This window comes from Pseudophryne corroboree, chromosome 8 (assembly GCF_028390025.1).
Source record: "Pseudophryne corroboree isolate aPseCor3 chromosome 8, aPseCor3.hap2, whole genome shotgun sequence".
Taxonomy (NCBI): domain Eukaryota; kingdom Metazoa; phylum Chordata; class Amphibia; order Anura; family Myobatrachidae; genus Pseudophryne; species Pseudophryne corroboree.
In genome coordinates, this window is record NC_086451.1 from 104,849,717 (window position 1) to 104,877,610 (window position 27,894).

Consider the following 27,894-nt stretch of genomic DNA (forward strand, 5'->3'; position numbering starts at 1 on the left):
GTGGTGTCAGCTGGTATGTATCTCACCTTAGTTTAGAATAATTAAATAAATCCTTTTCCTCGAAATGTCTGTCTCCCTGGGCACAGTTCCTATAACTGGAATCTGGAGGAGGGGCATAGAGGGAGGAGCCAGTTCACACCCATTCAAAGTCTGCGGATCCCGTCTATACTCCATGGTTCTTGAAGCATCCCCAGCATCCTCTACGGACTAAGAGAAAAGGATTTACCGGTACGTATTAAAATCCTATTTTTTTTCTGGTGAGTGGAGAGGACCTTCCCAACTAAATTAATTTCATTTAATTGATGATTAAATATTGGAATAAAGAACAAAAATATGCAGACAATGCTTATAATTGCATTACATAACCATCACACACAAATAAACTACACAATAGATTCAGGTCACATTGTTTGCAAAGTATCCACTGAGTACACAATGTTGTCAGGCAGGTGAGAGGTGTCATTTGTTATCACTATGTGTTCCATATATATGGAAGCATGACCTACACTTGCTATTTGCTTTTGGCAGCTGGTCTAATTTACTGTGATGTCTCCTCACGAAGAAAACGAACCAAGCCTGCTGACCCCTCCTAACGGAGGGCAAGCATTCTAGAATTAGTGATGTGCACCGAAATTTTTCGGGTTTTTTGTTTTTGTTTTGGATTCGGTTCTGCGGCCGTGTTTTGGATTCGGACACGTTTTGGCAAAACCTCCCTGAAATTTTTTTGTCGGATTCGGGTGTGTTTTGGATTCAGGTTTTTTTTTCCAAAAAACCCTCAAAAACAGCTTAAATCAAAGAATTTTGGGGTCATTTTGATCCCATAGTATAATTAACCTCAATAACCATAATTTCCACTAATTTCCAGTCTATTCTGAACACCTCACACCTCACAATATTATTTTTAGTCCTACAATTTGCACCGAGGTCGCTGGATGACTAAGCTAAGCGACCCAAGTGGCCGACACAAACACCTGGCCCATCTAGGAGTGGCACTGCAGTGTCAGATAGGATGGCACTTCAAAAAATAGTCCCCAAACAGCATATGATGCAAAGAAAAAAAAGAGGTGCACCAAGGTCGCTGGATGGCTAAGCTAAGCGACCCAAGTAGCCGACACAAACACCTGGCCCATCTAGGAGTGGCACTGCAGTGTCAGACAGGATGGCACTTCAAAAAATAGCCCCGAAACAGCACATGATGCAAAGAAAAAAAGAGGTGCACCAAGGTCGCTGGATGGCTAATCTAAGCGACCCAAGTGGCCGACACAAACACCTGGCCCATCTAGGAGTGGCACTGCAGTATCAGACAGGATGGCACTTCAAAAAATAGTCCCCAAACATCACATGATGCAAAGATAAATTAAAGAAAAAAGAGGTGCAAGATGGAATAGTCCTTGGGCCCTCCCACCCACCCTTATGTTGTATAAACAGGACATGCACACTTTAACAAACCCATCATTTCAGCAACAGGGTCTGCCACACAACTGTGACTGAAATGACTGGTTGGTTTGGGCCCCCACCAAAAAAGAAGCAATCAATCTCTCCTTGCACAAACTGGCTCTACAGAGGCAAGATGTCCACCTCCTCCTCATCCTCCGAATCCTCACCCCTTTCACTGTGTACATCCCCCTCCTCACAGATTATTAATTCGTCCCCACTGGAATCCACCATATCAGGTCCCTGTGTACTTTCTGGAGGCAATTGCTGGTGAATGTCTCCACGGAGGAATTGATTATAATTAGTGATGAGCGGGTTCGGTTCCTCGGTATCCGAACCCCCCCGAACTTCACCCATTTTACACGGTTCCGAGGCAGCCTCGGATCTTCCCGCCTTGCTCGGTTAACCCGAGCGCGCCCGAACGTCATCATCCCGCTGTCGGATTCTCGCGAGATTCGTATTCTATATAAGGATATATATGGCGTCGCCGCCATTTTCACTTGTGCTTTGGAGATGATCGTGAGAGGATGTGGCTGCGTTCTCTCAGTTTCTGTGTTCAGTGTGCTGCAAATATCTGTGCTCAGTGTGCTGCAAATATCTGTGCTCAGTGTGCTTGCAAATATCTGTGCTCAGTGTGCTGCCTGAAAAACTCTCCATATCTGTGCTGCATTGTAGTATATAGTAGGAGGACAGTGCAGAATTTTGCTGTGACCACCAGTATATATATAGCAGTACGGTACAGTAGTCCACTGCTCTACCTCTGTGTCGTCAAGTATACTATGCAGCCATACCTGTGCTGCATTTTAGTTGTGCACAGTATATAGTAGGAGGACAGTGCAGAATTTTGCTGACCACCAGTATATATATAGCAGTATGGTACAGTAGTCCACTGCTCTACCTCTGTGTCGTCAAGTATACTATGCACCCATACCTGTGCTGCATTTTAGTTGTGCGCAGTATATAGTAGGAGGACAGTGCAGAATTTTGCTGACCACCAGTATATATATATATAGCAGTACGGTACAGTAGTCCACTGCTCTACCTCTGTGTCGTCAAGTATACTATGCATCCATACCTGTGCTGCATTTTAGTTGTGCACAGTATATAGTAGGAGGACAGTGCAGAATTTTGCTGACCACCAGTATATGTATAGCAGTACGGTACAGTAGTCCACTGTTCTACCTCTGTGTCGTCAAGTATACTATGCATCCATACCTGTGCTGCATTTTAGTTGTGCGCAGTATATAGTAGGAGGACAGTGCAGAATTTTGCTGACCACCAGTATATATATAGCAGTACGGTACAGTAGTCCACTGCTCTATCTCTGTGTCGTCAAGTATACCATGCATCCATACCTGTGATACATTTTAGTTGTGCGCAGTATATAGTAGGAGGACAGTGCAGAATTTTGCTGACCACAAGTATATATATAGCAGTACGGTACAGTAGTCCACTGCTCTACCTCTGTGTCATCAAGTATACTATGCATCCATACCTGTGCTGCATTTTAGTTGTGCGCAGTATATAGTAGGAGGACAGTGCAGAATTTTGCAGACCACCAGTATATATATAGCAGTACAGTACAGTAGTCCACTGCTCTACCTCTGTGTCGTCAAGTATACTACAAAAGTTCAGTAAAATGACCCAAAAATCTAAATTAAAAGCGTCTGATGAGAAGCGTAAACTTGGCAATATGCCATTTACGACACGGAGTGGCATGGAACGGCTGAGGCCCTGGCCTATGTTCATGGCTAGTGGTTCAGATTCACATGAAAATTGCAGTGCTACTCCTAAATGTGCCAGGTGTTTGTGTCGGCCACTTGGGTCGCTTACCTTAGCCATCCAGCGACCTTGGTGCACCTCTTTTTTTCTTTGCATCATGTGCTGTTTGGGGACTATTTTTTAAATCTGCCATCCTGTCTGACACTGCAGTGCCACTCCTAGATGGGCCAGGTGTTTGTGTCGGCCACTTGGGTCGCTTAGCTTAGCCATCCAGCGACCTTGGTACACCTCTTTTTTTCTTTGCATCATGTGCTGTTTGGGGACTATTTTTTGAAGTGCCATCCTGTCTGACATTGCAGTGCCATTCCTAGATGGACCAAGTGTTTGTGTCGGCCACTTGTGTCGCTTAGCTTAGCCATCCAGCGACCTTGGTGCACCTCTTTTTTTCTTTGCATCATGTGCTGTTTGGGGACTATTTTTTGAAGTGCCATCCTGTCTGACACTGCAGTGCCACTCTTAGATGGGCCAGGTGTTTGTGTCGGCCACTTGGGTCGCTTAGCTTAGCCATCCAGCGACCTTGGTGCACCTCTTTTTTTCTTTGCATCATGTGCTGTTTGGGGACTTTTTTAAATCGGCCATCCTGTCTGACACTGCAGTGCCACTCCTAGATGGGCCAGGTGTTTGTGTCGGCCACTTGGGTCGCTCAGCTTAGCCATCCAGCGACCTTGGTGCACCTCTTTTTTTCTTTGCATCATGTGCTGTTTGGGGACTATTTTTTGAAGTGCCATCCTGTCTGACATTGCAGTGCCATTCCTAGATGGACCAAGTGTTTGTGTCGGCCACTTGTGTCGCTTAGCTTAGCCATCCAGCGACCTTGGTGCACCTCTTTTTTTCTTTGGATCATGTGCTGTTTGGGGACTATTTTTTGAAGTGCCATCCTGTCTGGCATTGCAGTGCCATTTCTAGATGGGCCAGGTGTTTGTGTCGGCCACTTGGGTCGCTTAACTTAGCCATCCAGCGACCTTAGTGCACCTCTTTTTTTCTTTGCATCATGTGCTGTTTGGGGACTATTTTTTAAATCTGCCATCCTGTCTGACACTGCAGTGCCACTCCTAGATGGGCCAGGTGTTTGTGTTGGCCACTTGGGTCGCTTAGCTTAGCCATCCAGCGACCTTGGTGCACCTCTTTTTTTCTTTGGATCATGTGCTGTTTGGGGACTATTTTTTGAAGTGCCATCCTGTCTGACATTGCAGTGCCATTCCTAGATGGGCCAGGTGTTTGTGTCGGCCACTTGGGTCGCTTAACTTAGCCATCCAGCGACCTTGGTGCACCTCTTTTTTTCTTTGCATCATGTGCTGTTTGGGGACTTTTTTTAAAATCGGCCATCCTGTCTGACACTGCAGTGCCACTCCTAGATGGGCCAGGTGTTTGTGTCGGCCACTTGGGTCGCTTAACTTAGCCATCCAGCGACCTTGGTGCACCTCTTTTTTTCTTTGCATCATGTGCTGTTTGGGGACTATTTTTTAAATTGGCCATCCTGTCTGACATTGCAGTGCCATTCCTAGATGGGCCAGGTGTTTGTGTCGGCCACTTGGGTCGCTTAACTTAGCCATCCAGCGACCTTGGTTCACCTCTTTTTATCTTTGCATCATGTGCTGTTTGGGGACTATTTTTTAAATCGGCCATCCTGTCTGACACTGCAGTGCCACTCCTAGATGGGCCAGGTGTTTGTGTCGGCCACTTGGGTCGCTTAGCTTAGTCATCCAGCGACCTCGGTGCAAATTTTAGGACTAAAAATAATATTTTGAGGTGTGAGGTGTTCAGAATAGACTGGAAATGAGTGGAAATTATGGTTATTGAGGTTAATAATACTATGGGATCAAAATTACCCCCAAATTCTATGATTTAAGCTGTTTTTGAGGGTTTTTTGTAAAAAAACACCCGAATCCAAAACACACCCGAATCCGACAAAATTTTTTAAGGGAGGTTTTGTCTGGACAAAGAGTGCAGCCCGGTGCGGTGCTCAGCATCCCGGGCAGTGCTGAAGTTGCGGAAGGTCGGAGGTGGCAGAAGCGCCACAGCTAGTGGTGAGAACCAGCTACAACCCTTCCGCTGCCACACTGCACTGTTAACTCCTTCCGCTGCCAGATCTCTGCTATTGGGGCATCATATATGTTATTAGTTAAAGGGGTGAGCTCCCCTCATGACTTCCCTTCCCCCACATATTAATTTAGAAAGGGGGTAGGCACCCCTAAGCCCCCACAAGTCCTGTTAAGAAGGTTGGGGAGTATGAGACGAGGGTGATGTGCATAAAAAGTTTAAATGCTTAGTGTATTATTACATTGATTTGTGATGCTAGTTAGGTTTGTTGGTGAACGCTGCGGTTGCTAGCCCGCTTCATGCAGTTGTTTTATTTATAGTTCTTCTATGTTAACTCCGTCCAGCAGTGTTATAGCTAATGTTTATTCATTGATCCACTACAAGGAAATGCTGGTATTGATAGTTCTTCTATGTTAACTCCGCCCAGCAGTGTTAAAGCTAATGTTTATACATTGATCCACTACAAGGGAATGCTGGTATTGATAGTTCTTCTATGCTAACTCCGCCCAGCAGTGTTATAGCTAATGTTTATTTATTGATCCACTACAAGGAAATGCTGGTATTGACAGTTCTTCTATGTTAACTCCGCCCAGCAGTGTTAAAGCTAATGTTTATACATTGATCCACTACAAGGGAATGCTGGTATTGATAGTTCTTCTATGCTAACTCCGCCCAGCAGTGTTATAGCTAATGTTTATTTATTGATCCACTACAAGGGAATGCTGGTATTGATAGTTCTTCTATGCTAACACCGCCCAGCAGTGTTATAGCTAATGTTTATTCATTGATCCACTACAAGGAAATGCTGGTATTGATAGTTCTTCTATGTTAACTCCGCCCAGCAGTGTTAAAGCTAATGTTTATACATTGATCCACTACAAGGGAATGCTGGTATTGATAGTTCTTCTATGCTAACTCCGCCCAGCAGTGTTATAGCTAATGTTTATTTATTGATCCACTACAAGGAAATGCTGGTATTGATAGTTCTTCTATGTTAACTCCGCCCAGCAGTGTTATAGCTAATGTTTATTCATCGATCCACTACAAGGGAGTGCTGGTATTGATAGTTCTTCTATGCTAACTCCGCCCAGCAGTGTTATAGCTAATGTTTATACATTGATCCACTACAAGGGAATGCTGGTATCGATAGAACTTCTATGCTAACTCCGCCCAGCAGTGTTATAGCTAATGTTTATACATTGATCCACTACAAGGGAATGCTGGTATTGATAGTTCTTCTATGCTAACTCCGCCCAGCAGTGTTATAGCTAATGTTTATACATTGATCCACTACAAGGGAATGCTGATATCGATAGTTCTTCTATGCTAACTCCGCCCAGCAGTGTTATAGCTAATGTTTATACATTGATCCACTACAAGGGAATGCTGGTATTGATAGTTCTTCTATGTTAACTCCGCCCAGCAGTGTTATAGCTAATGTTTATACATTGATCCACTACAAGGGAATGCTGGTATTGATAGTTCTTCTATGTTAAATCCGCCCAGCAGTGTTATAGTTAATGTTTATTCATTGATCCACTACAAGGGAATGCTGGTATTGATAGTTCTTCTATGTTAACTCCGCCCAGCAGTGTTATAGCTAATGTTTATACATTGATCCACTACAAGGAAATGCTGGCATTGATAGTTCTTCTTTGCTAACTCCGCCCAGCAGTGTTAAAGTTAATGTTTATGCATTGATTCACTACAAGGGAATGCTAACGTTGGTTACCTGAGACTGTTGTTTAGAAGCCATAACCAGCCTGCTTCAATTGTGCACAAGGTCCCTGCTTACCTGCCACCTGTATTGCTAATGCTGGTTACCCGAGACTTTAGTTTAGAAGCCATAACCAGCTTGCTTCAATTGTGCACAAGTTACCTGCTTACCTGCCACCTGTATTGCTGACGCTGGATACCTGAGACTGTTGTTTAGAAGCCATAACCGGCTTGCTTAAATTGTGCACAAGTTAACTGCTTACCTGCCACTTGTATCGCTGACGCTGGATACCTGAGACTGTAGTTTAGAAGCCATAACCAGCTTGCTTCAATTGTGCACAAGGTCCCTGCTTACCTGCCACCTGTATTGCTAACGCTGGTTACCTGAGACTGTATTATAGAAGCCATAACCAGCCTGCTTCAGCTGTGCACGTGTTTCCTGCTTACCTGCCACCTGTATTGCTTACGCTGGTTACCTGAGACTGTAGTTTAGAAGCCATAACCAGCTTGCTTCAATTGTGCACAAGGTCCCTGCTTACCTGCCACCTGTATTGCTAACGCTGGTTACCTGAGACTGTATTATAGAAGCCATAACCAGCCTGCTTCAGCTGTGCACGTGTTTCCTGCTTACCTGCCACCTGTATTGCTGACGCTGGATACCTGAGACTGTAGTATAGAAGCCATAACCAGCCTGCTTCAGCTGTGCACGTGTTTCCTGCTTACCTGCCACTTGTTAATTTTGTAAGAATAATAAAATGGAGTTGGATCCTGTATATGTGTGTTTTGTCATTGTGTCTGAGGGGTAAAATAGATCTGCCGCTCTGATCACCCGAACCTGATTCACCTTAACACCCCACAATTTAGTTTAAGTTTTCGGCACCGTAAATGTTATGTTGTGGGTGTTACAGATCACCTGCATGAACATCGGACGACTGAGTATATCAGGTTACCTATGATGCCTGGTGTTTTCACGCTGCCGGGGCCAATGAAGCTGCCTCCAAGCACATAGCCAGTGGACTCACCCCCGACGCCCCCCCATTTCTGTAACACTGGTTGTGCCCACCCTCAAATGTTACAGTATCGCTCCTGAACTATCTCACACACAATGCCACAATGCATTCAGCCATATTGATCATAGGCTTTGGCCCAGACCCTATTACTGTAGGTGATGTTATATTGGTGTTCCCTTTTTTATTTTTATTGTTCATTACACACTGTAATAGTCGATTTGTAATAAAATGATTCATGAACACGAGGCATAATCAACTATATGCACCTTTTTATATGGGAAATATTACTTTATATATGATAATTACAACATTGCTCTCTGCGCTCAGCAGTTGACATGAATTCATGCTGATGATAATAACACGACCACAGTTTATCCTTCCTTGAAGCGATGATAGATACATTACTTCTTTCATCACCTTCATATTAGATGAAACTAAATTAAGGTTCCTCATATCTTCCCATGTCATCAATCGCTCTGGAAAATTAAGTTAACCTGTGGCAAGTTGAACTGGTGCAGCGTCAATTCCGTTTGTTAATTTTGATGTCTTGCCAAAGTACCAAAAAAAAATCAAGATACAGGTGTGGGGAAAACCGCCTCTTCAGACTCAAAGGCCGGCCAATTGCAAAGCATTAATCTCAGTTTTCTCCTCCATAAATCTTCCTTCACCTGATGATACGGCATTCACTGCCTTCGGGGAATTCACAAGGATATCATTGGATGTTCTTCCAGCCTCCTCAAAATAGAAGCATAGGTTTGGGAACATTGACATAATGTGGATGATTTATATAATCATTGCTGATCTCATTAATTTAACGACATGCAAGATAACGCAATGAGCTGAAAGCAGTAAAGGAGTTAAATCATTAAAAACTTTATTTTTTGCTTTGAAATGTATTAGAACATATGAAATGCCCGCTATAAATCTTTGTCCATTCATGTTTATACTATATATCTATATAGTTTAATAATTATAAATAGCTATATTATCTTTGTAGCCTAGGGTTTTTTTTTTTAGTTTGTGCTTGTTGTTAGGTTTTGTTTTCAAAAACCTCAGTCATAATAGTGAGGAGGATGCGGGAGCATCACATACTGTACAGGCTAATCCTAACCAGCTCCTTGGGCCGGCTCCCAGCCACTGCAATGCATAATGGGGGTCATTCCGACCTGTTCGCACGCAGCGGTTTGTCGCTGCGGTGCGAACAGGTCTCGAATGCGCATGCGCGGTGGCCGCACTGTGCATGCGCATCATTGCCCTGCGACAGGGGTCGCCGGGTTACGTCGCGCTCAATGAAGAAAACGGTCGCAGAGCCGACCGCAGAAAGATTGACAGAAAGAAGGCGTTCCTGGGCGTCTCCGGACCGTTGCCTGCCGTTTTCAGGGAGTGGAGAAGAAAACGCAGGCGTGTCCAGGAGAACGGAGGGCGGATCGCAGAGATCGACGCACAGGGTAAGTATGTCCAGGGCTAGTCTTCTTCTGCTTGAAAATTTTTTAGCTTACCAGGGCTGCAGTCGGTCGCAGCCCTGCAAAGCTAAAATACACTCCCCCATAGGCGTGGACTAGTTGATTGCTACCTGTTGCCATAATGAGGTAGCATACGGCAATGTTATATTAATAGCAGCACAGCACTATTCACCAAGCACTGACTTTCAGCACAACCTCTGCCCCACCCCTCACTCGTTGTCCTATTTGCTGGTGGCCAGTGACTCCACCTTTACTCTCCCTTTGGCTATAGGGGCTCATTCCGAGTTGATCGCTCGCTAGCAGTTTTTAGCAGCAGTGCAAACGCTATGCCTCCGCCCACTGGGGAGTGTATTTTAGCATAGCAGAAGTGCGAACGCATGTGCAGCCGAGCTCTGCAAAAACAGTTTGTGCAGTTTCAGAGTAGCTCTGAACCTACTCAGCGCTTCTCTTCAGCCTATTCGTGTCCGTGTTCGACGTCATACACCCGCCCAGCCATACCTGCGTTTTTTCAGGCACGCCTGCGTTTTTACAAACACTCCCTGAAAACGGTCATTTGACACCCAGTAACGCACCCTTCCTGTGAATCTTCTAGCGGTCGTCAGTGCGAAGAAAAACTTTGCTAGAACCTGAGCACAACCACAAAGGATTTTGTACCCGTACGTCGCGCGTGCACATTGCGGGGCATACACATGCGTAGAAATGCCATTTTTTCACCTGATCGCTGCGTAAAATCGGCAGCGAGCGATCAACTCGGAATGACCCCCTTACCGCATAGCACATGCCTGAAAGTGAATGTGACTGACTTTCACTTAGCTGCTTGCCCTGCAGTCTGCAGTGGTGGGCACTGTCACAGCGCAGCTGGGGGAGGTACCAGCAACTGAAGAGCCTGGTAAGTGACTAGAAATCTCTACACCTGTTCCCAGCCCAACCACACATGGTCCCAACTGCACTGCATCTCCCCCAGCCCACACCTGACTCTTACTACCCCTACGTGCTTGTCTGTCTCACTGAACCGTCAGTGTCTGCTTCTCCACCCCCAGTGTGCCCTGTAGCTGTCACCATTTGTCTCAGCTTTTATTTCCCCCCTTTATCTCCAATTTTGTATGTGCATCTCCATCTACTCCAACCATTTGTGCTTCTGCCCCTACCAGTGGGTGCCTCTGCTCCTTCCCTTGAGTTCCTCTGTCCCTACACTTGTTTGCCTGAGCCCCTACCCTTGTGTGCCTCTGCCCCTACCCAAAGGACACAGCAGGATGTTATAGCATTGGCCACACGCTACCTGTTGCCATACCTCCCAACATGACCCTCTCCAGGAGGGACAGAATGCTCTGCTTCTGGACTTTTCTCTTAATGTATGATTGTCTGCACCTGTGTTGAACAGGTTAATGGAAAGGAAAGGTGTTACAGCACAGGTGATGGCAATCATAAATTAAGAGGGAAGTCCAGGAGCAGAGCATTGTGTCCCTCCTGGATTGGGTCATGTTGGGAGGTATGTGTTGCCATAATTAGGTAGCATATGGCCATGTTATATTACATAACAGCACAGCACTATTCACCAAGCACTGACTTCCAGCACAACCTCGCCCCACCCCCACTTGTTTCCTATTTGCTGGTGGCCAGTGACTCCACCTCTGCTCTCCCTTTGGCTACACTGCATAGCACATGCCTGAAAGTGAATGTGACTGACTTTCACTTTCATTTTGCTATTGCTCTGCAGTCTGCATGCTCTGGTGGGGATTGTCACAGCGCAGCAGGGGGAGGAGTGACCAGCAACTGAAGAGCCTGGTAACTGACTACAGATCTCCACATTCCTAGCCCACACACACATGATCCCAACTGCACTGCATCTCCCCCAGCCCACACCTGACTCTTACTGCTCCTACATGCTTCTCTGTCTAACTAGACAGTCTGTTTCTGCTTCTCAACTGTGCCTGTAGCTGTCACCCACTGTCTGTCTCTGCCTTTATTTTCACCATTAATGTCCAGTTTTGTATGCGCATCTCCATCTGCTCCAACCATGTGTTTCTGCCCCAACCTATGTGTGCCTCTGCGCCTTTCATTGTGTTCCTATGTCTCTACCTTTGTGTGCCTCAGCCCCTACCCTTGTGTGCTTCTGTCCCTACCCGTGGATGCCTCTGCCCCTACCCATGGATGCCTCTGCCCCTACCCATGGATGCCTCTGCCCCTACCCATGGATGCCTCTGCCCCTACCCATGGGTCCCTCTGCCCCTACCCATGGATGCCTCTGCCCCAACCCATGGGTGCCTTTGCCCCTACCCGTGGGTGCTTCTGTCTCTACTTGTGTATTCCCCTGTCCTTACTTGTATGTGCCTCTGCCCTAACCATGTGTCCCCCTGACCCTACCCGTATGTGCCTCTGCTCCACTTTACTTTGTTCCATATTTCTGAGTATCACTGTCTGTGTGTCTGATAATCTCTTTCTCGTCACCCCCATATACATACACAATACACACCTTACTGTAGAACTTTGTTTTTCGAGCTTAAATGACATTTTTTTCCCTTATTACTTTTAAGTTACATGGACACCACTGTAGCTCACCAGTGATGCAACACCGCTCTCTCCTTGGGTGATGTGAGCCAGGCAGTGGTACTAGAGGAAATAGCTGGTGAGCTACAGCTGCATATCAGTAAGTATAGTACCTCTTTTGTATAAAACATCATTTAACCCACTCCAGCTGTTGTTGAACTACACATCCCAGCATGCCTTGCTACAGTTTTGCTATTTGGCAATGCTAAAAGTGATGCAGGGCATGCTGGGATGTGTAGTTCAACAACAGCGGGAGTGTCAATGTTAGCCATCACTGATTTAACCAGTACTGAAGTACACAAGAGCTTTGTTTGAAGAGTATAACATTTCTCAATACTTTTGTTCTGGCTGTGTCAGTGGCGGGTCCAGGGGGAGATGGGCACTTAGGCCCCATCTGCTGCTGTCTCCATTAGGTTTATTATCCTACCCCACAGTGTAAAAGTCCCACATGCCTGCTCTAGCTTCTTCATTATAAAGGCGCTGCAGTTGGCTGAGGAGTTCTTCTCCTGTCTTCCCCTGCAGCATCCGGCACACAGCAGAGGTTCCTTGCAGTGTGGAGCAACTGATTATGTGCTGAAGTTGCGACATTGCCTGGGCTGCCTGACTGAGGAGCCCACTGTTGGACTGATGTGAGAGGCTAGAGCAGGATGAAGACTGAAGCCTGATTTGGTATGTACAAGTGAACTGGGGGCCAGAGGAGTAAAAGGTGGATGGGGATGAAGAGCACAATAACGTAAGGAATATAAGGGGGAAGGGGGACACTTTGAATTAACTACAGATTTGGGGGAACGATGAAGAGTGCAGCGAACATACATTCTGGAACTGGGGGGAAAGGCTGTGAATGGTGCAATAATAACACATATATGGAACCTGCTGGCTCTCACTGGATTGGGAGGAAATTGCAAAATGGGGATAGAGGTGAGAAGGAAAAAGAAAGCCAGCAATCTGTGAGATTCGGAGGTCGGATTTGAACAATACCCAGTTGAATTGAAATAGTTGTGAAGAAAAAGATGAAGGTAGTGTGAGGAGGGAGAGGCGGAGCGTAAGGAATTATCCTATTTCTCTTACGTCCTAGAGGATGCTGGGGACTCCGTAAGGACCATGGGGTATAGACGGGCTCCGCAGGAGATAGGGCACCTGAAAAGAACTTTGACTATGGGTGTGCACTGACTCCTCCCTCTATGCCCCTGCTCCAGACCACAGATAGATCTTGTGCCCAGAGGAGAATGGGTGCACTGCAGAGAGCTCTCCAGAGTTTTCTGTGGAAAAAGAATTTTGTTAGGTTTTTAATTTTCAGGGAGTCCTGTTGGCAACAGGCTCCCTGCATCGTGGGACCGAGGAGAGAGAAGCAGAGCTGGCTTGTTAAGTTGGGCACTGCTTCTAAGGCTACTGGACACCATTAGCTCCAGAGGGAGTCGGAACACAAGTTTCACCTGGGGTTCGTCCCGGAGCCGCGCCGCCGTCCTCCTCACAGATGCCGAAGATAGAAGCCGGGTGAGTATGAGAAGGCAAAGAAGACTTCAGGCGGCAGAAGACATCAGATCTTCATGAGGTAAGCGTGCAGCGGTAAGCTGCGCACCATTGCTCCCAGTCACACACACACAAGCAGGCACTGAAGGGTGCAGGGCGCAGTGGGGGGCGCCCTGGGCAGCAATATTCCTCATATTTGGCATGGATAAACATGGATTAGGCTGTGGCACAGTAAAACCGGTAACCCCCGCCATTTTTCTATACAAAGTTAATGGGACCGAAGCCCGCCGTCGGGGGGGGGCGGGGCTTGATCCTCAGCACTAACCAGCGCCATTTTCTCCACAGAGACTGCATGAGGAAAACGCTGGCTCCCTGTTCTCTCCCCTGCTGAGCTTCACAGGCTGGAAAAAAGAGGAGGGGGGCACTTTGGCGACGCAGTGAGTGGAGATTACAATTATCTCCTATATATGAGCCCAAGTCTGTGACTCTGTGCCTGGCCATTACGCTGGGCGGAGTCACAGATGCGGGATGATGAGAGTCACTCCCGCTCCCCGCCTGAGCCTCGGCGCCTCTCCCCTGCCGCCTGCCCCAGCGCGGAGAGAGGCAACCCCCGCTCCTATTGCCGCCACAGCCCTCCGTCCGGACCGGTACAGCCTGGCGGGGTGGGGGGAGGGGGAGAGACGTGCCTGGCCGGGGGAGATGTGCGGCTCATGCGGCAGCGGGGACAGCGCACACTGGTGTGCTCCCCGGCTGCCGAGGGAGATAAGCCGGCGGGGGGAGATGTGCAGCACAGCGGCTCAAGCACCATCGGGGACAGCGCACACTGGTGTGCTCCCCGGCTGCCGAGGAAGATGTGCCTGGCGGTGGGGGGGGGGGGGGGGGGGGACATGTGCCTCAAGCACCAGCGGTGTGCTCCCCGGCTGCCGAGGGACATGTGCCTGGCCGGGGGGAGATGTGCGGCTCAAGCACCAGCGGGGACAGCGCACACTGGTGTGCTCCCCGGCTGCCGAGAGAGATAAGCTGGCGGGGGAAGTTGTGCAGCACAGCGGCTCAAGCACCAGCGGTGTGCTCCCCGGCTGCCGAGGGACATGTGCCTGGCGGGAGCGTAATTTGCCTAGCAGGTGGGGGGAGGGGGAAAATGTGCCTGGGGGGAGATGAGCCTGCCTAGGGGGGGGGGGGGACATGTGCCTGGCTGGGGGGGAGGTGTGCCTGGCGGGGGGGAGATGTGCCTGCCTGGGGGGGGGGGGGAGATGTGCCTGGCTGGGGGGACAGACCCCCTACCCCACCCGCTGCCCCACTGTACCCGCCCCTCAACCACCCGCACCGCCTCTGGACCCCCTCCCCCATCTGCCGCACCCCCGCACCTGTCCCTCCCCCACACGTATCGCTTCTGGACCCCCTACCCCACCCGCAGCGCACTCTGCCCTTCACCACCCGCAGCACCTCCTGACCCCCTACCCCACCCGCACAGCCCCGCTGCTCCTCCCGACCCCCTCCTCCACCTGCCACACCCCCCCACCTGCCCCTCCCCCACGCTCATCGCTTCCGGACCCCCTACCCCACCTGCGGCGCACTCGCCCCTTCACCACCCGCTGCACCTCCTGACCCCTTACCCCACCCGCACAGCCCCGCTGCTCCTCCCGACCCCCTCCTCCACCTGCCACACACCCCCACCTGCCCCTCCCCCACGCACGTCGCTTCCGGACCCCCTACCCCACCTGCGGCGCACTCGCCCCTTCCCCACCTAGAGCGCCTCCGGAACCCCATCCACCAGATCCCCATACCTGCCCCTCCCCTACCCGCAGCAACCCCGCCCCTCCCCCACCCATACCGCCTCTGGATCCCACTCCCCCGCACATCCCCACCCACAGCGCCTCACGACACCCTCCCCCATCCGCGTTCCCCCCCACACCCACTGCATTCTGTACAGTGTGCCCTGCAGGCGCTGTTCACACCGTCGCAAGGGGCTACGCCCCCTTCATCATCCAACACCGTTTCATTGTGCAACATTTTACCACTCACAAAACTAGGAATGCAGGTAATACTTCATATAATACATATATTGAACGGCGTACAGGGGTTAAGGGGGCGTAGCCCCTTATGACGGTGTGAAGAGCGCCCGTAGGGCGCGATGAAGTACCTAGTATACATATAACAGCGCTATCTGGTCATATATTCCAGTGTTTTTAAGCGCTGGGTGTGTGCTGGCATACTCTCTCTCTCTGTCTCTCCTAAGGGCCTGGTTGGGGTTTTATCCCCTTATAGGTAACTCCCTGTGTGTGTGGGGTGTCGGTACGTGTGTGTCGTCATGTCTGAGGCGGAAGGCTTCTCCAAGGAGGAGGTGGAGCAAATGAGTGGTGTGTCCCCGTCGGTTGTGCTGACTCCAGATTGGATGGATATGTGGCATACGTTGCATGCAAGTGTGACATCTTTACATAAAAGGCTTGATAAGGCTGGTTTAGGGGGGACATCAGGCGGTCAATCCTCAGATTGGACCGACTCACAGGCCCCGTCGGGGTCTCAAAAGCGTCCCTTGACACAAGACACTACTACAGACACGGATTCTGATTCCAGTGTCGACTATGACGAAGTAAAATTGCACCCTAGGGTGACTAAAACCATTCAGTGTATGATTGTAGCAATAAGGGATGTGTTGCATATTGTGGATGTACCCTCGGTCCCTGACACAAGGGTACACATGTTTAAGGAAAAGAAACAGATTATTAATTTTCCCACATCTCATGAATTAAATGAGTTCTTCGGAAAAGCTTGGGAGACTCCGGATAAGAGACCGCAGATCCCCAAAAGAATTTTTATGGCATATCCTTTCCCTAAGCAGGACAGGGAGATTTGGGAATCACCCCCCACTGTGGACAAGGCCTTGACGCGCTTGTCCAAGAAAGTGGCGCTACCGTCTCCTGAAACAGCGGCCCTTAAGGACCCTGCAGATCGCAGGCAAGAAACTACATTAAAGGGTATTTATTCTTATACGGATGCTGTGTTAAGACCGACGATTGCGTCGGCATGGGTGTGTAGCGCAATTGCAGCTTGGACAGATGAGCTGACAGATCAATTTGATACTATGGATAAGGATACTATGGCCCTCATTCCGAGTTGTTCGCTCGCAAGCTGCTTTTAGCAGATTTACTCATGCTAAGCCGCCGCCTACTGGGAGTTAATCTTTGCTTCTTAAAATTTGCGAACGACGTATTCGCAATATTGCGATTACACCTCTCTTAGCAGTTTCTGAGTAGCTCCAGACTTACTCGGCATCTGCGATCAGTTCAGTGCTTGTCGTTCCTGGTTTGACGTCACAAACACACCCAGCGTTCGCCCAGACACTCCCCCGTTTCTCCAGCCACTCCCGCGTTTTTCCCAGAAACTGTAGCGTTTTTTCACACACACCCATAAAACGGCGAGTTTCCGCCCAGAAACACCCACTTCCTGTCAATCACACTACGATCAACAGAACGATGAAAAAGCCGTGAGTAAAATTCCTAACTGCATAGCAAATTTACTTGGCGCAGTCGCACTGCGGACATTGCGCATGCGCACTAAGCGGAAAATCGCTGCGATGCGAAAAAATTTACCAAGCGAACAACTCGGAATGACCCCCTATATTCCTAACTCTAGCCCATATAAAAGACGCAGTCTTATTTATGAAGGATGCTCAAAGGGACATTGGATTGCTAGCTTCCAGGGCCAATGCCATGTCTATCTCAGCGAGAAGATCCTTATGGACTCGCCAATGGACGGGTGATGCGGATTCCAAAAAACATATGGAAGTACTACGCTATTAGGGTGATGTATTGTTTGGGGATGGGCTGACGGACCTGGTTTCCACAGCTGCAGCAGGTAAATCTAATTTCTCTGACGTCCTAGTGGATGCTGGGAACTCCGTAAGGACCATGGGGAATAGACGGGCTCCACAGGAGACTGGGCACTCTAAAAGAAAGATTAGGTACTATCTGGTGTGCACTGGCTCCTCCCTCTATGCCCCTCCTCCAGACCTCAGTTAGAATCTGTGCCCGGCCAGAGCTGGATACACCTAGTGGGCTCTCCTGAGCTTGCTAGAAAAGAAAGTATTTGTTAGGTTTTTTATTTTCAGTGAGATCTGCTGGCAACAGACTCACTGCTACGTGGGACTGAGGGGAGAGAAGAAAACCTACCTGCGTGCAGCTAGCTTGTGCTTCTTAGGCTACTGGACACCATTCGCTCCAGAGGGTTCGAACACAGGGCCTGACCTCGATCGTCTGTTCCCGGAGCCGCGCCGCCGTCCCCCTTGCAGAGCCAGAAGACAGAAGAGAAGGAGATGAAATCGGCGGCAGAAGACTCCGGTCTTCATTAAGGTAGCGCACAGCACTGCAGCTGTGTGCCATTGCTCCCACTGCACACCACACACTCCGGTCACTGTAGGGTGCAGGGCGCTGGGGGGGGGCGCCCTGGGCAGCAATAAAATACCTTTTGGCATAAAAATACACATAATACAGTCTGTGACTGTATATGTGTAAAACCCCCGCCATTTTTCAGTCAGAAACTGCAGGGAGAAGCCCGCCGCTGAGGGGGCGGGGCCTTCTTCCTCAGCACACCAGCGCCATTTTTTCTTCACAGTTCCGCTGGAAGCAGCTCCCCAGGCTCTCCCCTGCAGTATTCCTGATACAAGAAGGGTAAAAAAGAGAGGGGGGGCACATACATTTAGGCGCAAATAATATATATTAAGCAGCTATTGGGAAAAATCACTCATTATAGTGAAAATCCCTGTGTTATATAGCGCTGTGGTGTGTGCTGGCATACTCTCTCTCTGTCACCCCAAAGGACTTTGTGGGGTCCTGTCCTCAGTCAGAGCATTCCCTGTGTGTGTGCGGTGTGTCGGTACGGCTGTGTCGACATGTTTGATGAGGAGGGTTACGTGGAGGCGAAGCAAGGGCAGATAAGTGTGGTGTCGCCCCCGACGAGGCCGACACCGGATTGGATGGATATGTGGAAGGTCTTAACAGACAGTGTCAACTCCTTACATAAAAGGTTCGATGACGCAGCAGCCTTGGGACAGCCGGGATCTCAACCCGCGCCTGCCCAGGCGTCTCAGAGGCCATCAGGGGCTCATAAACGCCCGCTAGCTCAGATGGTAGACACAGATGTCGACACGAAGTCTGATTCCAGTGTAGATGAGGATGAGACAAATGCACAGTCTACTAAAGCCATCCGATGCATGATTACTGCAATGAAAAATGTATTGCACATTTCTGATATTAACCCGGTTGCTACCAAGAAGGGTATTATGTTTGGGGAGAAAAAGCAGCCAGTGACTTTTCCCCCATCCGATGAATTAAATGAATTGTGTGAGGAAGCGTGGAGTTCCCCCGATAAGAAACTAGTGATTTCTAAGAGGTTACTGATGGCGTACCCTTTCCCGCCAACGGATAGGTTACGTTGGGAAACATCCCCTAGGGTGGACAAAGCGCTCACACGCTTATCAAAAAAGGTGGCACTGCTGTCTCAGGATACGGCCGCCTTAAAGGAGCCTGCGGATAGAAAGCAGGAAGCTATCCTGAAGTCTGTGTATACACACTCAGGTACTATACTGAGACCTGCTATTGCTTCAGCATGGATGTGTAGTGCTGCAGCAGCATGGTCTGATACCCTGTCAGACAACATTGATTCCCTCGACAGGGATGCTATTTTGCTAACCATAGAACATATAAAAGACGTCGTCTTATATATGCGGGATGCACAGAGGGACATTTGCCTGCTGGCATCTAGAATTAATGCAATGTCCATTTCTGCCAGGAGAGTATTATGGACTCGGCAGTGGACAGGTGATACTGATTCTAAAAGACACATGGAGGTTTTGCCTTATAAGGGTGAGGAATTGTTTAGGGACGGTCTCTTGGACCTCGTATCCACGGCAACAGCCGGGAAGTCAACTTTTTTACCTCAGGTTCCCTCACAGCCTAAGAAAGCACCGTATTATCATGTACAGTCCTTTCGGCCTCAGAAAGGCAAGCGGATCAGAGGCGCATCCTTTCTGCCCAGAGGCAGGGGTAGAGGAAAGAAGCTGCACCAGGCAGCCAGTTCCCAGGAACAAAAATCCTCCCCCGCTTCCTCTAAGTCCACCGCATGACGCTGGGGCTCCACAGGCGGAGCCGGGTGCGGTGGGGGCGCATCTCCGAAACTTCAGCAACCAGTGGGTTCGCTCACAAGTGGATCTCTGGGCTGTTCAAATTGTATCTCAGGGATACAAGCTGGAGTTCGAGGCGACTCCCCCTCGCCATTACCTCAAATCAGCCTTGCCAGCTGCTCCCAGGGAAAGGGAGGTAGTACTGGCGGCAATTCACAAGCTGTACCTCCAGCAGGTGATAATCAAGGTTCCCCTCCTTCAACAGGGACGGGGTTACTATTCCACAATGTTTGTGGTACCGAAACCAGACGGTTCGGTGAGACCCATTCTAAATTTAAAATCCTTGAACACTTATATAAGGAAGTTCAAGTTCAAAATGGAATCGCTCAGAGCGGTTATTGCAAGCCTGGAAGAGGGGGATTTTATGGTGTCGCTAGACATCAAGGATGCTTACTTGCATGTCCCCGTTTACCCACCTCACCAGGAGTACCTCAGGTTTGTGGTACAGGATTGTCATTACCAATTCCAGACGTTGCCGTTTGGTCTGTCCACGGCACCGAGAGTATTTACCAAGGTAATGGCCGAAATGATGATACTCCTTCGGAAGAAGGGAGTTATAATTATCCCGTACTTGGACGATCTCCTTATAAAGGCGAGGTCCAGAGAGCAGTTGTTAGTCAGCGTAGCACTTTCTCGGGAAGTGTTGCTACAGCACGGCTGGATTCTGAATATCCCAAAGTCGCAGCTGATTCCTGCGACGCGTCTGCTCTTCCTGGGCATGATTCTGGACACAGAACAGAAGAAGGTGTTTCTCCCGAGGAGAAGGCCCAGGAATTGTCATCTCTGGTCAGGGACCTCCTGAAACCAAAACAGGTGTCGGTGCATAACTGCACGCGAGTCCTGGGAAAGATGGTGGCTTCTTACGAAGCAATTCCCTTCGGCAGGTTCCATGCAAGGATCTTTCAGTGGGATCTGTTAGACAAATGGTCCGGATCGCATCTTCAGATGCATCGGTTGATCACCCTGTCCCCAAGGGCCAGGGTGTCTCTGCTGTGGTGGCTGCAGAGTGCTCATCTTCTCGAGGGCCGCAGATTCGGCGTACAGGACTGGGTCCTGATGACCACGGACGCAAGCCTCCGAGGATGGGGGGCAGTCACTCAGGGAAGGAACTTCCAGGGACTGTGGTCAAGTCAGGAGACTTCACTACACATAAATATACTGGAACTAAGGGCCATTTACAACGCCCTGAGTCAAGCAGAGCCCCTGCTTCAGAACCAACCAGTGCTGATTCAATCAGACAACATCACGGCGGTCGCCCATGTAAACCGACAGGGCGGCACAAGAAGCAGGATGGCGATGGCAGAAGCCACAAGGATTCTCCGATGGGCGGAAAATCACGTGCTAGCACTGTCAGCAGTGTTCATTCCGGGAGTGGACAACTGGGAAGCAGACTTCCTCAGCAGGCACGACCTACACCCGGGAGAGTGGGGACTTCATCCAGAAGTCTTCACGTAGATTGTAAACCGTTGGGAACGGCCACAGGTGGACATGATGGCGTCCCGCCTCAACAAAAAGCTAAAAAAATATTGCGCCAGGTCAAGGGACCCTCAGGCGATAGCTGTGGACGCACTAGTGACACCGTGAGTGTACCAGTCGGTTTATGTGTTCCCTCCTCTTCCTCTCATACCCAAGGTACTGAGGATAGTAAGAAAGAGAGGCGTAAGAACTATACTCATCGTTCCGGATTGGCCAAGAAGAACTTGGTACCCAGAACTACAAGAAATGATCTCGGAGGAACCTTGGCCTCTGCCTCTCCGAAAGGACCCGTTACAGCAGGGGCCCTGTCTGTTCCAAGACTTACTGCGGCTGCGTTTGACGGCTTGGCGGTTGAACGCCGGATCCTAACGGAAAAGGGCATTCCAGATGAAGTGATTCCTACGCTGATAAAGGCTAGGAAAGATGTGACAGCACAACATTATCACCGTATATGGCGAAAATATGTTGCTTGGTGTGAGGCCAGGAAGGCCCCTACAGAGGAATTCCAGCTGGGTCGATTCCTGCACTTCCTACAGTCAGGAGTGACTATGGGCCTAAAATTAGGATCCATAAAGGTCCAGATTTCGGCCCTATCTATTTTCTTTCAAAAAGAACTGGCTTCACTGCCTGAAGTTCAGACGTTTGTTAAGGGAGTGCTGCATATTCAGCCCCCTTTTGTGCCTCCAGTGGCACCTTGCGATCTTAACGTTGTGTTGGGCTTCCTGAAATCCCACTGGTTTGAGCCACTTAAGACCGTGGAGCTAAAATATCTCACATGGAAAGTGGTCATGCGATTGGCCTTAGCTTCGGCTAGGCGTGTGTCAGAATTGGCGGCTTTGTCTTGTAAAAGCCCTTATCTGATCTTCCATATGGACAGGGCAGAATTGAGGACCCGTCCCCAATTTCTCCCTAAGGTGGTATCAGCGTTTCATTTGAACCAACCTATTGTGGTGCCTGCGGCTACTCGGGACTTGGAGGACTCCAAGTTACTAGATGTAGTCATGGCTTTGAAAATCTATGTAGCCAGGACGGCTGGAGTCAGGAAAACTGACTCGCTGTTTATCCTGCATGCACCCAACAAGCTGGGTGCTCCTGCTTCAAAGCAAACTATTGCGCGCTGGATCTGTAACATGATTCAGCAAGCTCATTCTGCGGCAGGATTGCCGCATCCAAAATCAGTAAAAGCCCATTCCACAAGGAAGGTGGGCTCTTCTTGGGCGGCTGCCCGAGGAGTCTCGGCTTTACAGCTTTGCCGAGCTGCTACTTGGGTACAAACACATTTGCTAAGTTCTACAAGTTTGATACCCTGGCTGAGGAGGACCTTGCCTTTGCTCATTCGGTGCTGCAGAGTCATCCGCACTCTCCCGCCCGTTTGGGAGCTTTGGTATAATCCCCATGGTCCTTACGGAGTTCCCAGCATCCACTAGGACGTCAGAGAAAATAAGAAATTACTCACCGGTAATTCTATTTCTCGTAGTCCGTAGTGGATGCTGGGCGCCCGTCCCAAGTGCGGACTCTCTGCAATACATGTATATAGTTATTGCTTAACTAAAGGGTTATTGTTATGAGCCATCTGTTACTGAGGCTCAGTTGTTGTTCATACTGTTAACTGGGTATGGTTATCACGAGTTGTACGGTGTGATTGGTGTGGCTGGTATGAGTCTTACCCTGGATTCCAAATCCTTTCCTTGTTGTGTCAGCTCTTCCGGGCACAGTTTCCTTAACTGAGGTCTGGAGGAGGGGCATAGAGGGAGGAGCCAGTGCACACCAGATAGTACCTAATCTTTCTTTTAGAGTGCCCAGTCTCCTGCGGAGCCCGTCTATACCCCATGGTCCTTACGGAGTTCCCAGCATCCACTACGGACTACGAGAAATAGAATTACCGGTGAGTCAATTCTTATTTTTTTACCATATATTCCCCAACAGCAAAAGAAAGCAACACCCTATCAGATGCAGTCCTTTCGGTCGCACAAGTCCAAAAGAGGTCGGGGATCCTCTTTCCTCGCCAGAGGTAAGGGCAGAGACAAGAGAGCACCTGCTTCGGCAGGTGCCCAGGAACAAAAGTCCTCCCCGGCTGCTCCAAAAGCCACAGCATGACGCTGGGACTCCCCTGAGGGAGTCCGCACCGGTGGGGGCACGTCTTCGACTTTTCAGTCAGGCCTGGGTCAGTTCGGACCTGAATCCCTGGGTTTTGGAAATAGTTTCCCAGGGTTACAATTTGGAATTCGAGGATGTGCCCCCGCGCCGATTTTTCAAATCGGCCCTACCAGCTTCCACATTGGAAAGGGATGTAGTGTTAGCTGCAATTCAAACGCTGTGTATACAGCAAGTTATAATCAAGGTTCCCCTGCACCAGCAGGGAAGAGGTTACTATTCAACCCTATTTGTGGTCCCGAAACCGGACGGTACGGTCAGACCGATTTTAAATCTGAAATCCCTAAACCTGTACATAAAAAGTTCAAATTCAAAATGGAATCTCTCAGAGCGATAATAGCCAACATGGCGGAGGGGGAGTTTATGGTGTCTCTGGACATAAAGGATGCGTACCTTCATGTCCCCATATATGCCCCCCATCAGGAATACCTGAGATTCGCTGTACAGGATTGTCATTACCAATTTCAGACGTTGCCGTTTGGACTTTCCACGGCCCCAAGGATTTTCACCAAAATAATGGCGGAAATGATGGTGGTCCTGCGCAAGCATGGAGTCACAATTATCCCATACTTGGACGATCTCCTGATAAAAGCGAGATCAAGGGAGAAATTGCTGAGCAGTGTGGCGCTCTCTCTGAGAGTGCTCCAGCAACACGGTTGGATTCTAAATCAACCAAAGTCACAGTTGATTCCGACAACTCGACTACCGTTCCTAGGTATGATACTAGGTACGGAACAAATGAAGGTCTTTCTCCCAATAGAGAAGGCCCAAGACATCCAGAACATGGTCAGAGACCTGCTAAAACCGAAAAGGGTGTCAGTTCACCAATGCACTCGAGTTCTGGGGGAAATGGTGGCGGCCTACGAAGGCCATTCCCTTCGGAAGGTTCCATGCAAGGACTTTTCAATGGGACCTTCTGGACAAGTGGTCAGGGTCCCATCTGCACTTACATCGGAAAATAACTCTGTCCCCAGGAACCAGAGTGTCCCTCCTGTGGTGGTTGCAAAGTGCTCACCTGCTGGAGGGTCGCCGGTTCGGGATTCAGGACTGGATCCTGGTTACCACAGACGCGAGCCTCCGAGGATGGGGAGCGGTCACACAGGGAAAGACTTTTCAGGGTCTTTGGTCAGACCAGGAGTCCTGTCTACACATCAATGTGTTGGAACTCAGGGCCATTTACAACGGCCTTCGACAAGCGGAGAGTTTTCTTCGAAACCTACCGGTTCTGATTCAATCAGACAATGTCACAGCAGTGGCTCATGTGAACCGCCAAGGCGGGACAAGAAGCAGAGTCGCGATGGCGGAAGCCACAAGGATTCTTCGCTGGGCGGAAAATCATGTAAGCGCTCTGTCGGCTGTCTTCATTCCGGGAGTGGACAACTGGGAAGCAGACTTCCTCAGCAGACACGATCTCCATCCAGGAGAGTGGGGACTTCATCAAGAAGTCTTTGCAGACGTAGCACGTCTTTGGGGAACTCCTCAAATAGACATGATGGCGTCACGCCTCAACAAAAAACTTCAGAGGTACTGCGCCAGGTCTCGGGACCCTCAGGTAATAGCAGTGGACGCTCTGGTAACACCGTGGGTGTTCAAATCGGTCTACGTGTTTCCTCCTCTTCCTCTCATCACAAAAGTGTTGAGGATCATAAGACGAAGAAGAGTACAGACGATACTCGTTGTCCCAGACTGGCCTCGAAGGGCCTGGTACTCGGATCTACAAGAGATGCTCACAGGAGACCCCTGGCCTCTTCCTCTGAGGGAAGACCTGTTGCAGCAGGGGCCCTGTGTATTTCAAGACTTACCGCGGTTACGTTTGACGGCATGGCGGTTGAACGCCGAATCCTAGGAAAAAAGGGGATTCCGGAAGAGGTCATCCCTACTTTAATAAAGGCTAGGAAGGAGGTGACGATATAAAAAATTTTCACCGTATCTGGCGAAAGTATGTGTCTTGGTGTGAGACCAAGAATGCACCTACGGAAGATTTTCATCTGGGTCGTTTTCTCCACTTCCTACAGACAGGAGTGGATATGGGCCTGAAATTAGGCTCGGTTAAGGTACAGATTTCGGCCCTCTCGATTTTCTTTCAGAAGGAATTGGCTTCTCTTCCAGAAGTCCAGACGTTTGTAAAGGGAGTGCTGCACATCCAGCCCCCTTTTGTGCCTCCAGTGGCACCATGGGACCTGAACGTGGTGTTGCAGTTCCTAAAATCACACTGGTTTGAACCCTTTAACAAGGTTGAGTTGAAATTTTTTACTTGGAAGGTGGTCATGTTGTTGGCCTTAGCATCAGCAAGGCGAGTGTCAGAATTGGCGGCTCTCTCACACAAGAGCCCCTACTTGATATTTCATGTGGATCGAGCTGAATTGAGGACACGTCCGCAATTTTTGCCTAAAGTGGTTTCTTCGTTCCATATGAATCAACCTATAGTGGTGCCTGTGGCTACCGGTGACCTGGAGGATTCCAGATTCCTAGACGTAGTCAGGGCCTTAAAGATTTATGTAGCCAGGACGGCTAGAATTAGGAAAACAGAGGCTCTGTTTGTCCTGTATGCGGCCAATAAGATTGGCGCTCCTGCTTCAAAGCAGACTATTGCTCGCTGGATCTGTAATACGATTCAGCAGGCTCACTCTACGGCTGGATTGCCGGTACCAAATTCGGTTAAGGCCCATTCCACTAGGAAGGTGGGCTCTTGTTGGGCGGCTGCCCGAGGCGTCTCGACTTTACAACTTTGCCGAGCGGCGACTTGGTCGGGGTCAAACACTTTTGCTAAGTTCTACAAGTTTGATACCCTGGCTGATGAGGACCTAGCGTTTGCTCAGTCGGTGCTGCAGAGTCATACGCACTCTCCCGCCCGATTGGATGCTTTGGTATAAACCCCATGGTCCTTACGGAGTCCCCAGCATCCTCTAGGACGTAAGAGAAAATAAGATTTTAAACCTACCGGTAAATCTATTTCTCCTAGTCCGTAGAGGATGCTGGGCGCCCGTCCCAGTGCGGAAACTCTGCAAGACTTGTATATAGTTTTTGCTTACATAAGGGTTATGTTACAGTTGACATCGATCTAGGACCGTTACTGTTGATTTTGTTCATACTGTTAACTGGTTATGTATGTTCCAGGTTACATGGTATGATTGGTGTGGGCTGGTATGAATCTTGCCCTTGGATTGCTAAATCCTGCCTTGTATTGTCCATCTCCTCTGGGCACAGTTCTCTAACTGAGGTCTGTAGGAGGGGCATAGAGGGAGGAGCCAGTGCACACCCATAGTCAAAGTTCTTTGTAGGTGCCCTATCTCCTGCGGAGCCCGTCTATACCCCATGGTCCTTACGGAGTCCCCAGCATCCTCTACGGACTAGGAGAAATAGATTTACCGGTAGGTTTAAAATCTTATTTTTACATTGTAATAAAGTGTATTTGAACTACAAGGTATATTGATAGTGGCATGAGGGAGCTCTGGCATGTAGAGGATCTGACGGCGTGTTGAGGGGACTGATCGCATATAAGTAGTATGTGGATAGGTCTGATGCCATATATGGGGCAAGATTGGTCTATGATGGCATCTAAGAGGCATGTGGAGGGGTCTGGGACAGAGAGAGAGTAGAACTGGCAAACTAATAATAAAATGTTGTCTACTGCTTTACTTGAGTGTCAGACTGTCAGCAACTGCAAAGAATCCAGCCCATGTGTGTTGCTCACCCCAAGCTCTGGAGGGAAGGCAGTCCGGCTGCTTGTGCCACATAATTTAAAATACAGTAAGTAAGGAGATACTATAAGCAATATTATAAAAGCTATGGTGGAGCACTGCGGAAACGGATGTCCCTCAACATTAGGGACCTTTTCAAAACTTTGCTGTGAGACCCACAATATTCTAGTTACGCCACTGGCTGTGAGCACCAGTTGAGTATTGGGCTTGCTGGAATGGGTGATAGGGCAGTTCTGTGAACATTGGGGGAGTGTGCTGTTGAAATTGAAGGGAGGGGCTGAAAGGGGTGTTGAAGGATCAGGAGGGAGAAGAGTGCTGTGAACATTAAAGGGGGGCCAGAGTGTGCTGTGCTGTGGGCATTGAATGAGTTGGGGAAGGGGCGTTGCTGTGCTGGCTGTGGTGTAGACATTGAAGGGTCCAGGGGCAAGAGAGTACTGTGGGGTGGACATTGAAGGAGGGAGTGCTTTGAGGTGGGAATCGCTTTGTAATTGCACTGTCTCCACTTTATTTTAATGACTGACAGTATAACTCATGTGCTTCAGACAAGGTACACAGACTGGAAAAGAGCCAGCCGGTCGCCGTCGCAAGGTACAGCCGCCCAGAGAATGCTGTCATCAACTGGGTGACATGACCCATGGCATGGTCAGCAGGTAAGGGTGATGGCCTTCTTTTTGTTTGTACCCCATGCACCCAGCATGACAAAAATGAGGGGTGTGGCTTGTGGGGATAGCATATGCTGTGAGGCCATGCCCCTTGTGGTGAGGCCACATCCCTTTGACACACACATATTTACCAGAAACTACTACCCCCCCTTCACCTACATTATTGCTGCTCAATGTGGCATTGATGCAATGCGTAGCAGCCTCCCGCAGCCATGGATACCCTATTGTTTTCTGTTATCAGCAGGAGCGTGCGTACACACA

General features: G+C 49.2%; 1 long non-coding RNA gene across 1 annotated transcript; it reads left to right on the forward strand.

Annotated features, from left to right (window-relative positions):
- Window positions 1-11,134: 11,134 nt before the first annotated feature.
- Window positions 11,135-27,616, forward strand: LOC134947535 (uncharacterized). Its single transcript, XR_010182602.1, has 4 exons — window positions 11,135-11,230; window positions 11,980-12,092; window positions 12,515-12,661; window positions 27,514-27,616. It is a non-coding gene; the product is annotated as an uncharacterized LOC134947535 (long non-coding RNA).
- Window positions 27,617-27,894: the final 278 nt, after the last annotated feature.